The 10,982-nt window shown below is 33.3% G+C and overlaps 1 pseudogene; it reads left to right on the plus strand.

Moving 5' to 3' along the window:
- The first annotated feature begins 756 nt into the window (after positions 1-756).
- On the plus strand, positions 757-6,476 carry LOC121366185 (annotated as a pseudogene).
- Positions 6,477-10,982: the final 4,506 nt, after the last annotated feature.

Here is a 10,982-nt window from a genome sequence, read left to right on the forward strand (position 1 = left end):
TAACGTGGTCAGACTTGAGATCACCGTGGGTAAAAAAAACCCTCCACTACTATTTGACGTAGGCTATTCACACATGCTAATAGTTATTTCAATGCATCATGCTGTATAAAAGCAAATTGTTGACCCCAGGTTCTGTGCATAAAACTTTAGACTTAAAAATTCTATGAATGTAGAAGAATAGCAGTTACTACAGCAGGAGGTACCACAAAATCTGATGCATACCAGTACTTCTGTTCTGTAGCACTCAGTAACCTCATCGTTCATTTAGAATTTGTAGGCGTGGCTCACCAAATTAGTACAAAAAAGTAGCAGCAAAAGAACAGGTTCTTACAGTTGCTTATCGTGATGCAAAATATGCAATTTCATACAAGACGAAGTCAAATTCTCATATTGGTTCTTTTCTTTGCAGTGTGGTGCATGACACGTCGAGTTAGTCGTGCTGCTTTGGAATTAAGACAACAGGTCAGTATATGGTTGTTCTGACACTGATACTAGTCATGAAAGATTTGAAGCTGTGTTGGCTAAAAAATTCAAAGTGAGTCATCAAACTCTGAAATGCACAAAATGGAGAGTCCATTGCTCTAAAATAATTGTGACAAAGCTATCAGTAGATGAAGCACATAAGGTTAGACTTATAAAGATTGTGTATAATATATCCATAACTCTGTATGTGTGTATATTATGTTTTGTAGATTAAATATCTTGACAATGTTGAGTTTATTGAAGAAGAGAGACATTTGCTGAAGCTTCACTTTCATGGGCAAACTGGATCGTATTGACCAAGTCAGTCAAGCATTAGATGATATGTTTTCAACTGGAGGGGGATGGAGAAGGTGTGGATATCTACATTCTTGACACAGGTATTGTTGTAGTATCATATTTCTTTGAATGTTGATGTCTAAAATTAAATAGGTATTACTATGATCACTGTGAATTTGACAGTCATAGAGTCATATATACTGGATATGACCCAGTTGACAACTACTATGGAAACAAATCTAAGGGGTAGAGATTGCCATAGACATGGAAATCATGTAGCAAGTCTTGCTTGTGGAAAACATTATGGTGTGCAAAAAAGCTACTGTTATAGTGTTCGTGTATTAGGATGTAGTGGCTTCAGCTCCATGGAGTGTTGTTATAGATGGACTAAATTCTGCTGCATCAAATATCAACAGTAAAAACCCACGTCGTCCAGCTATTATCTATGTCATTGGGTGGTCTATTATACTAGTTCAGTTAATGTTGTGTCGAGGAATATTGTTATATGGGAAATTCCAATTGTTGCAGCTGCTGGCAATGATTGAGAGGAAATGCCTGTATTCTCTAGTCCTGCAAGTGCACCAGGAGTCATTACTGTTGCAGGCTCTGCTCGAGGAGATGGTGTTTACTATTACACAAATGGTGGTTCTTGTGTAAATATTTTTGCCCCAGGTGCTAACGTGATAGGAGCTGATTAAGCTGTAGTGAATGTTCATGTTACAAGACTCTATCTGGAACATCAATGGCTACTCCTTTAGTTAGTGGTACAATAGCACTATATTTACAGGAACGAAACCACTACTGACTCCATCTCAAATTAAGGAAAAAACTAACAGATGATAGTTTGAGATATGCCACTAATTATAGAGATTTGCCCCTTAGTTTAAAAGACACAACACCTAACCGTCTTTTACACGTTAACAGTAAGTTTCCCTAAATATGAAAATATTACAAATTATTGTATGTCATTGTCATTTACATTGTGCAAGTTGACAGTCATGCACATTATAGAGTATATAATGATTTTATAAATTCTTAAGCATTAAAGTGTAATAATAGGGTGATAGCCTCTGAAAACAAGACCATAATATAAATGGCAATGCAGTAGCTATGCCAAACATGATAAGATTGGCTAGTAATTCTATATTCTGTATAGCTACTTTGCAAGAATATTTATCTTGCCAACTATTTATAAATATAAATATTGCTTTCAATGTACATTTTTATGAATTCTTATAGAAATTATTTAATCACTTAATTTATATATATATATATATAGAAAGAGAAATGATCCACAAAATGATTTGGTTATAGTCTGTGTAAATGTGTAAAATTCTTTTTTTTTCAATTGTATGCACCACGTTGTATGGATCGGCTCAGGATTATGGTCAGGATTTGGCTCAGGATCAGACATAAATGGTTAGCAACCGGAAAGTTGTTACTAAGTAATCTAGCAAGACTATTCCTAAATGTTGAATTTAACACGTTGCCATTATTTACAATTATTCACATTCCTTACTCTAAATTTATTGTTTTATTTATAGATACAAGTATTGACCCTCCACACACTAACTAGTAGCACAACTTTGTCCATCAAGTGCCTTAGTTACACCTATACCAACTGTTACTCAATAAGGTAAGCTAAACACTAAAAATAAATGATGTACTCACCACATTAATATATAGGCCATGTTTGGCGCTTAACCTCACTATTCTGGATGTTGTGTATGGTCCTTGTCGCCAACTTGTAGAAATAATCAATGCTATTGTGATCAAGCCTGGTACGTTTTTAGGAGCTGTTGTAGTGATATAGCTAACATTGGTTGTCATCCTAATCTCCTACACCTACTCCAACTGATGCACTTGGTAGGGACAAACAAAAATTCATGCGTATTCAATAGTACACAGAGCTATTTTATGCAAATAATTGCATATGAGTTTAATATAAAAACTATGTACAATTTAAATTATTATTTTTATTTGCATACATCACAGTATCTGGATCTGGATCAGGATTACGGTCAGGATCTGGCTTTGGCTTAGATCAGGATCTGGCTCAGGTCTGGAATAAATGGTAATAACTACAAAGTTGTGACTAGTACACATGTATGACAACAAATATTGTATTTAACAACAATGTTGTGTTGGTTTTTAATGCATATAATTTATTTAAATTTTATTATTACTACTTTATTTTATCTGCTATTTTAACATAGACACTAGTAGTGACCCTCACACCTCTATAATTATTAGTCACAACGGTACAAACAAGTGCCTCATCTGCTTTTACTTCATCTCTAAGTGGTGGTATAGTACACCTATACCAACTATTATAAAAGGTCAGTTTAAGACTAAATATGAAATGTAGTATTCACCACATTAATGTATAGGGTCATGTTGGCACTCTAATCTCCACTACTCTGGATGTTGTGTTATGGTCTTGTCACCAACTTGTAGAAATAATCAATGCTATTGTGATCAAGCCTGTTACATTTTAAGAGACTGTTTGTAGTGATGTAGCTGACATTGGTTGTCATCCTACTTCTCCTACACCTACTCCAAACTGATGTACTTGGTAGGGACAAAGCAAAAATTCATGTTACTTAGTAGTTACAGAGTAATTTTATGCAAATAATTACATATGATCAATTTAAAATATGTATTACAATTTAAATTACTACATTTTTATTTGTATGCTCCACAGTATCTGGATATGTTCAGGATTGCAGTCATGATCTGGCTTTGATAACATGTGAAGTGAAACTTACAGTTTATTTTTCAACCAGTTACATTCTTAACAAATACATTGTTTATTATAAGTTTTGACTTTAATAAATAAACAATGTCTGTTACAATCTATACTTTAAAATTTGAAATATTCCTTTCATTACAGTCATCTCCATTTTTAATCATTAGTTTTACTTAATAACTAAAACAATTTCTAATTATTTTATTGACTTAGACACTATTGTTGACTCTAACTAGTGTACAACCTAGATTTGTCTAAGGTTGTCAGCAAATTTGTTTAAACACTCTTGGTTCATACAATTGCTGGTGTCTCAATGAATATATTCTACAAGAATGACATGCAAAGTTGTGTAGGTAAGAAAAACCAATTTATTTTGGTCAATTTTTAGAGACCCAAAGTTACCTATACTATTGACAAGTGGTATGGATATCACATCAGAAATTATTGTCCATAAATCAATCTTTCTAATGCTACTAATTTGTCATGTAAATAATACTAATCCTTGTGAACAACACTGCTTTGTAACAATGATGATAGCTTTTTTGTGAATGTAATAATGGCTACCGTATAGGGGTATTATTGGAGGTCGAAATATTTGACGGTCTGCTGTCAAAATTAAGCAAAGTTAAAATTTGATAGAAATTTCAATTTGGCGATTTGTTAAAAATAGTTGTTGTAATTTATAAATGTGGGTGGTATTAATTAACGGTGGGTGGTCTACTACGGTACTATATAATGCCAAGTGAACTCTTGTGAATGCTCGTTAGTTTCTTTTAGTTCTTTTCCAGGTAAGGATGCGCACTGTGATTCTTCATTATGCAGCTAGTTCTGTTCGTGAATGTATATGGCTAAGTATACGCCATTTACGAAAAGAAGGTAGGTTCAAAATAAGAAAAAATGAAGACAAATGTTGTCAAAATCGCAAGTTCAGAATGACGATAGAGTGTGGTAAATGTGGGTGGATTCAATAACGGTGGGTGTATAGGGTACTATATAATGCCAAGTGAATCTTGGAATGCTCGTTAGTTTCTTAGTTCTGTTCCAGGTAAGGTATGCTAAGATCAAACGCAGACAATAATGCAGGCTGTTCTCTTCCGTGAAATACAATAAGTAACGCCATTATACAAGAAGGCTGGTTCAAATAGAGAAATGTGATAGATAATGTGCAAATCTGGGGTACAAAACGATGTAAGTGTGGATGTCTCATCAAACTACTTTTCAAACGCAGACACTCAAATAGGATTATAAAACTTGGCATCAATTGTCATTCCAGTTATATTAATAATTTTGTCTCACATCGTGTATAAATAGAAAGATGTAACACATCTATACAATACTTTGCATATCTTATAGAAAATTGTATGAAATTAAATGTGGTTAAAAAGTATATGAGAAAATGAACAATAAATAACACAGTTGTACATACCAAAGCAGGAAGAATAGTCTGGGTTTCAGATGCCTCCTTAGCAGCTCTCTTGGCTGCTAGATAAAATAATGGTAAATAATTCTAATACAAAATATAATAAAAGTCAAACATGTGTTAAATATACCAAATACTAATGTCTCTCTAAATAGGCATACATTTGTATTTAAATTTCTCTCTGTATTGTTATAAAAATTATTCACAAGTTGGACTGATGTTTCTTCCTTGAGTATGTGCTAGGTAACTACCCTATAGAGACAATAAGAACCATTCTACTATTTTAGGCATCAGCTAGTGATTTATGATATAAGTATCAACTGTAGTGTATAACATGAAACTGGCCATACCTAATGTTATGTATGTCAAACACAGTTTACATTCATACTGTCCTAAATGATCTTCATGAAATAGGGTCCTATAGGTGAAGAGGAAAAACAAGTATTAATATAGCTATCTCCATTATTACACTTACACAAGTCTATAGGATCAAAAAAATCTCATTCATAATGGCTAAAATTTATAGTCAGTACTCAAATCTTGATAGTGAAGAAAAATCATCCTGAACAGGATGTATGAAGAATTTTGAAAAAAAAGTGGGACGAGTATAACGTTCAAAAAAACCACAGAGGACTAAACAAATAGATTGATACAAAATAACAAAAAACTGAGCTTCTATTATTTTATGTGCATTAACAATTGCATTATTGCTTTAATTTTATAAAAAGTTTGCATCAGACAGGAAGAACACATTATTTTATTGTGCCACCCCATATTGGCCTTCTTGAAAATCGACTTAACTTGTTTAGATATTTTAAAAACATCATTTAAATTAGTGCATGTTAATACAGTTAAATGTTTTAATTCATCCAATAAGCTTGCTTTATCTTTTTATAGAAGTCTTATAGGCAGTAAACTCAAAATTTTATATGTGACAAGCAATAACAGATAGTAAGAACAAATATAGAGCCAATAGTTATTTCTTGCTAGTAGGAGAACCAAGTTTCCATAGGATGATGATGGAATGCATTATTTCATAAAATGTCTAAGAAAAACAGTTGCATTTCTCCTCCCAATATAGTCAGCGACATAAAAAGACTTGTTTGACTTATAGAGTATATTTAATTGTTATAATGGCTAGAAGTTGCTAGGTAAAAAGATACTCTAAACAATATCTTTATCTTTAGACTTAAAAATTCTATGAATGTAGAAGAATAGCTACAGCAGGGCCTACAGCCAGAGGTAGAAGAATAGCATTGCCTACAGCAGGAGGTACCACAAAATCTGATGCATAGCAGTTACGTAAGGTCACGTCATGTTTTGTAGCACTCAGTAACCGCATCGTCATGTTAGAATTTGTAGCGTGGCTCAAATTAATACAGAAACTAGAGCCAAGAAAACAGTTCTTAACAGTTGCTTATCGTGATGCAATATGTATAATTTCAACAAGACTAAAGTCATGTTCTCATATTGGTTCTTCTCTTTTCAGCATGTGGTGCAGACACGATCGAGTGTTATCGTGCTGCTCTGGAGAATTAAAGACAACAGGTCAGTATATGAGGTTGTACTGGGACCTGATGACTAGTCATGAAAGATTTGAAACTGTTGCTAAAAATCAATTGCAAAGCGAGTCATGAACTCTGAAATGCACCAAAATTTAGAGAAGTCCATTTTTGTAAAATAATTGTGAAAACGCTGTCAGGTGTGTGAATGCAACAATAAGGTTAGACTTATAAAGAATTGTGTATTAAATAATCCATAAATAACTGTATGTGTGTTGGATTAATGTTTTGTAGATAAAAAGATCTTGACGCAATGTTGAGATTGTGAAAAAAAAGAAGAGACTTTTGCTAAAGCTTCACATTCATGGGCACTTGATCGTATTGACAAGTCAGTCCAATATAGATAAATATGTTGGAAACCGGAGGAGATGGAGAAGGTGTTGATATCTACATTCTTGACAAGGTATTGTTGTAGTATGATATTACAAAATTTGAATGTTGATGTCAATAAAATTAAATAGGTATTAATTATAATCACTGTGAAATATGACAATCATAGAGCCATATATACTGGGATATGACCCAGATTGAACAACTACTATGGAACAAAATTTAAGGGTAGAGATTGCAATATTCATGAACTCATGTAGCAAGTCTTGCTTGTTGGAAAAAAAAAAATTATGTGTTGCCAAAAAAAGCTAACTGTTACAGTGTGTGTGTATTAGATTGTTGGGGTTTAGCACCTTTGAGTGTTGTTATAGATGGATTATTTTCTGCTGCAAAAAATAGTATCCAATAAGAAAAATCCTTATCGTCCAGCTATCATCTCAATGTCACTTAGTGGGAGCAAAAAGTGTTTTACTTAACAAATGTCAAGTAAATGGTTGGTTAATATCGGAATACCAATTGAATTGCAGCTGCTGGCAATGCGATAGAGATGATCCTGTTATTATAGGGACTGCAAGTGTCACCAGGATTATTATTACTGTTGCTAGCTGGTAGCTCTGACTCGAGGATATGAGTGTGTCTTCTTTTACAAATGGTGGTTTCTTGCATCGACATATTTGACTCTGGCTAATAAAATGTGACAGGTGGGCTTATTATGAGTGTTAATAGATGTAATAGTGTGCAATAAATCCCTATCTGGAACATCCAATGGCTACTTGGACTTCTTTAGTTAGTGGTGCAATAGCACTATACTTAGGGAGAACCAACCACTACTACTCATCTCAGATTTTGCAAAAAACTAAAACAGATGATGGTTGAGATATGCACTAAATTATAGTAGATTTGCCCTTAGTTAAAAGACACAACAAACTAATGTCCCTTTTACACATGCAACCAGTAAGTTATTCTCTAAATATGAAAATGTTAAGGGAATTATGTATGTTATTGTTACAATTACAGGTGTGCAAAGTGTCAAGTTTGCCAATGACCGCACACCTATAGAGTGATATAATAATTTAATGAATTCCTAAGGCATTATAGGGGTTGCATATAGCTCTGAAACAAAGACCATAACAATCTAAACAGGAAACCATGCAGTAGCTATGATAAAAAACAAACACGAATAAAGGTTGGCTAGCAATTCTGTAGTCTGTATAGCTACTTTGTGGGAATATTTATCTTTGCCAGGCAACTATTAAAAAAGGGATATAAAATAATATTGGTTTCCCAATGTACATTTTATGACAATTCTGTATAGAAATTGCTATAGGATATTCTATGTTAATATATAGAAAGAAGAGTTTACACAATGATATTAGTTATTGTCTATGTGTGTTAGTATTATGCAAAGCTAACCAATAAAAATGCTACTACTTATATAAACCCTGAATTCCTGAAACAGTTTGTCAGGATCTGACATAAATGGTTAGTAAGCTGATAAATTTTTGTTAACTAAGTAATCTGCAAGACGTACCTAAAATGTTGTATTTACCGATGTTGCAATCTAGGTACAAAAATTCTTTCTCATTCCTTAACTCTAAATTTATTACTATAATTCTAGACAAAAGTATTGAGCCTCACACCCATTCTAAACTAGTAGTACAACTTTTCCAACAAAGTTTTTATTTGCTTTTTACTCTTCTCTAAGTGGTGGTATAGTTACATCCTATACCAACTGTTACTCAAGGTAAGTTAACACATAAAAATGAAATGTACTATTTTGGCACTTCACGGCTCCACTATTCGGGATGTTTGTTGGATGGTCGTGTCTAACAACTTGTAGAAATAATTTCAATGCTATTGTGATAAAGCCTGTTACATTTTTAGAGGGACTGTTGTAGTGATGTAGCTAATATTGGTTGTCATCCTACTTCTCCTACACTACTCCAAACTGATAGCAGTTTGGTAGGGACAAACCAAAAATTTGTGTTATTCAGTAGTCACAATCTATTTTATGCCAAATAAATACATATGGTTCAAAAAAAATATATTAAAATATGTAAAATTATATATAAAATTACTAATTTTATTTGTATACACCACCAGTACCAGGATCTGGTTCAGATTAGGATTAGGGACAGTCAGGATCTGGCTCAGGGTCTGGAATAAATGATTAGTATCTACAAAAGTTGCCGTTGAGTACAATCACATGGACTATTCCTATAAGATGCTGTATTTAAGCATGTTGCATTGGTTTTTGTACTCATATAATGTTTAAAATTTATTTACTGTCAAATGTATAGCAATGATCAATTTCATATAGAACCTTTTCATGCTTATAAGCATGTTAAGTGAAACTTACAGTTTATTTTCAACCATGTACATTTTTAACAAATTCATGCATTTCTTAATGTTAAATTAACTACCTCTACCACGTGGTGTGCATATGGTAATCTCGCGAGCAATAGATGTATATAAAATATGTAGTCAGTGTAACTATAATAGTGTAAGGCATGTCATCTTCAATTCAACTGATAATTGTGCATAAACGTGTTCATAGCACGTGCTTGTCATAAAGAGTATTACACGACACCAGAATGGGGACATCCAATTTAATTAATAAAAGTACTCGATTCAGATCAGAAGTTACTAAATATTATAAGTCACCATAAACTATACCACAACAATATATAGTAGGACACATATATAACAATAAAGACCTATTGTAATTATACATTTCTCAATTATTATAAGATGTGGAAGCGTAACTGGAAGAGGATGAACCCTCAGTATCTTGTTTCCATATTGATCTCCTGATCTAAATAGACATGTTACTTGAAGGAGTTATGAGGTATGCAGCTGTGGTTGCTCTGGATATGAAAGTAGTGGTTCCTGTGGATATGGAGGTAATGGTTTGTTGTGGATATGAAGGTAGTGGTTCCTGGATATGGAGGTAAGGTTGTGTTGTGGATATGAAGGTAGTGGTTCCTTGGATATGAAGGCTAGAGGTTGTTGTGGATATGAAAGTGGTGGTGCTGTATTAAAAGATATAATATGTGTTGGCGGGGGGGGGGTTGAATGGTACCAGAAGATCTAAATTCAACTTGTGGAGCTATTAGAGGTTGGATGTTTTCTAGTAGCAACAGCAGCTATACAACAAGTTATTATCACTGTAATTATAAAAAAATAAAACCACACTACAACACCGCCAACAACTGGTCCAGTTACCTTTGATGCTGCTAATGAAAGGACAGACAGTTAATTATCATATTATGTAAGTAATAAATAAAACACACTTTCATTAAAATGACATAACTCTATGAATGGCTAAATATCAGTCCAATACAAAGAATATAAACAGATGGTAGAGATGCCATTGTATCATCCTTATTAATAGTACAGATGACACAAACAATTAAAGATGTTTAATACACTACAATTAAAATTGTAAGCCTAAAAAACATTGGTTTTCATGAATCCACACGACAACAAATATTTACTCTGATGATTAATATAAAATTATAACTGACATTAAACAAGTTACATCAGTGTATTTACCTTCAAGACAAACAACTTCCAGCATCCTCACTATGACTACGAATCATGTGACCCAATATTGTTATGAGAACAAGAGAAGATGAATGCTCATTACAGTACAGCGAACATATCTAATAACATTAAGCCACTACCTGACCAAAGTAAGCACTACCTCTAGCAATAGCCCCTGAAGTAAAAGTATAACTACAAAATATATGGAGTATATACTTACCAGAACTAGAAGAGTTCAACATCTACGTACAAACTTTAGCATCATTATATTCCAGCCATCATCACATACTGCACTCCATGATTTATTAGCACACACTTCAACATGACCAGATGTGCTAGTAGGAACCAACAACTAGACAAACATCACCATAAGTACAACTTGTGTATTCTATGACATATAATTAATAGTGTATTATAATCATTAACAATAATAGATATGTGCTATAAACTACTTAATAATGTATTTACCTCCAAGACAAACGACTCCAGCATCCTCGCTATGACTACAAATCATGCGACCAATATTGTTATCAGAACAAGAGAAGATGGAGATTCATTACCGATACAGTGAGCATTATCTAATAATATTGAGCCACTCCCCTGACCAAAGTAAGCA

The sequence above is a fragment of the Gigantopelta aegis genome, unplaced genomic scaffold (assembly GCF_016097555.1).
Source record: "Gigantopelta aegis isolate Gae_Host unplaced genomic scaffold, Gae_host_genome ctg4954_pilon_pilon, whole genome shotgun sequence".
In the NCBI taxonomy this organism is placed as follows: domain Eukaryota; kingdom Metazoa; phylum Mollusca; class Gastropoda; order Neomphalida; family Peltospiridae; genus Gigantopelta; species Gigantopelta aegis.